We start from the raw sequence: 2,500 nt of genomic DNA, 5'->3' as shown, positions 1-2,500 counted from the left end.
TATGTTAGATATTCGTGTTTACGTGTTTCTAGGATCTTACCATGTTAACTGTACCACCGACAAGCGTATATATAGTGCCAGGGTATTTTCTATAGTGACTTTAGTGTGTGTAATGTCCATTCGTCATGCTATAGTGCCAGCTGAGGGTACTATAGTGATCTGTGGATATACCATGTCTATTCGGTGCCAAGGTGCCATTCCCCCGTGGCAGTCTTTGGCCCTGTTCACACTAGAGGTATGAACCGCGCGGAAATCGAGGCGGCACCGTATACTTAAGGGATAACTGCGCTGTTATGTGTGAACGCCTCCATTGACTTAAACTGCGTTTGAAACGCCACGGCTGAAACCGCTAGTGTGAACATGACCGAGGCTTCAGTCCTCATAGTTCACGTTGTCGATAATGGTCGTTCCTCGTCTGACAAGTTGTTACTAAAATCGTTAGCCAACAGCTGTAATTCAATTCAACCTAGAAAGTGCGTCATAACACTTTTTTTTTCCGACACTCCCGAAAAAACCTGCGTCAGTCACTGATTAATATAATTTCCATGATTACTACCAAACGGTATTATTTAAATTCAGGTGTACAGACTTGTGGTCATAAGGCTAGATCCATAAAAAGGCTACTTTATTCATTACCATGAGGCTGACAGCATTATGTCCCTTGGAACCTTGCGTAAGCCATACTGACACCTCTTTCCGTATGACAAATCTACCGATTGTAGTGCTGCTGACCAGTGGACTGACAGTGTCAGCAGAAGTCGTAATACATGTACGTGACGTTTCCGAAACGTCAGCATTGTCAGATGCTACCGGATCCACTGTCTGGCGAGCACACAGGTGTTTTAGTACATTGAAGCTGAGATATATATAGAATCAGGAATGTGTACTTGCACATGTGCACGTACATACTCACACTCATCCATGCCTCACCTACACATAGACACATACACTGCATTACGACACATAGAGGTGGTGGTGGTGGGGGGGGGGTCGCCGATTAAGCGAAGCGGCCTTCCTGTGGATGTGCTGTGTCTTACTGCATTCCGTTTGACCCGGCGCAATTGGCGTATGCAGGGATGACCCGTCATCCATAATTAGCTCAGATGGGAGGTGTGGAGGTGGTGGTGGGAGTGAAATGGGTGGGAATAGGTACGTACCCCTGACTTAGCTACCTCCATTATCAGGTGGAAAAAGGTCTCGTTTTATACACACACACACACACACACACACACACACACACACATATATATATATATATATATATATATATATATATATATATATGTATATAATCACAGCTGAAACCACAGTCGGAGCAGAAGAAAAAACTGGAAACGGTGAGTCTACATATTTTTACTATAAACTACAGTCCTCTTAGTAGTACTACTGTCAAAATGTACAGACTCACCGTTTCCGTTTTTTTTTCTTCTGCTCCGATTGTGCTTTCAGTTCAAATACATACACACATACATATATATATATATATATAAATATATATATATATATATATATATGAATATATCTATATATAAATATATATATTTATATATATATATATTCATATGTATATGAATATTATACGTATATATATATATGTATATGTTTTGTTAAAAACAACTGCGCATTCGGCGCTACAAAGCTTCTTAAGTAGACTTTCAAGTCTTCTGAACGTGGATTTCTGGTTATCACAGGACAGACGGAATAATAGATTTCCAGTAGACATTAGGAACTTTAGTTGAGAAAGAATGTACAGACGTTTCGCTAAACGCAGTTAGCATTTTCAATGTAATAGAGACAGAGAGTACAGGACATAATAAACATAGAAAGAAAGCTCTGGGAGAGATCACAACGTAAGACGCGGGGGGAGGTCACGACGTAAGACACGGGGAGAGGTTACGTACATGTGTGAGATTTTATTGCTGTGGGGCAGAAGTCCGTTGAGGGCCAAGTGTCCTCTCTATCAGTCTGGCGGAACGTCGGAGAGGGACTTGGGTGTCGGTGTGATTGGAAGGTGTGTTGTTGTGGTTGAGAGGGCTACTAGTCCTAGGGAGGGGCTTCATGCTGGGGAGTAATGTAAGGGCTTCCACTTGTCTGTTAATAGTTGGTTGTATGTCTCGTATAATAAGTGTTTCCAGGAAGAAAAGTCTAGACTTTTATGATTCCTTGTCGAGAATGACGGTGTTGTCTTCTAAAAGTTTCCTAGTGATTTTCGTGTTGTGTCTTTCTAGTAGGTGTAGTTTGGGGCCTCCACTTGACAAGTGGGAAGACGTTCTTCTCGACAATGTCGTTCTCGTTTAGCCAACGTAGTAGTCGAGAGGCGTACAATTCTCTAGGGGGCAGGAAAATTTGTATACTGCGTTGGTGTAAGCGGGACCTTTGGGCCGAGGAGAAGTGTTGTTTTTAATTAAGTGTAGCTGTTTTTTTATTGTGGTAATATATTGAGAGACGAACTTTGTCATTCTCCCGTGTGGGTTTTATGTTTCGGTGAATAATTCTATTC

The 2,500-nt window shown here is 41.7% G+C and overlaps 1 protein-coding gene across 2 annotated transcripts in view; it reads left to right on the top strand.

The window, feature by feature from the left end:
- LOC143035338 (retinoid-inducible serine carboxypeptidase-like) overlaps positions 1-2,500 on the top strand; it is a 70,550-nt gene that overhangs the window by 939 nt on the left and 67,111 nt on the right. The gene's annotated exons all lie outside the window — the stretch shown is intronic.

The sequence above is a fragment of the Oratosquilla oratoria genome, chromosome 18 (genome assembly GCF_046742065.1).
Source record: "Oratosquilla oratoria isolate Oo_2021 chromosome 18, ASM4674206v1, whole genome shotgun sequence".
In the NCBI taxonomy this organism is placed as follows: domain Eukaryota; kingdom Metazoa; phylum Arthropoda; class Malacostraca; order Stomatopoda; family Squillidae; genus Oratosquilla; species Oratosquilla oratoria.
This window is presented reverse-complemented; position numbering and strand designations above follow the sequence as displayed.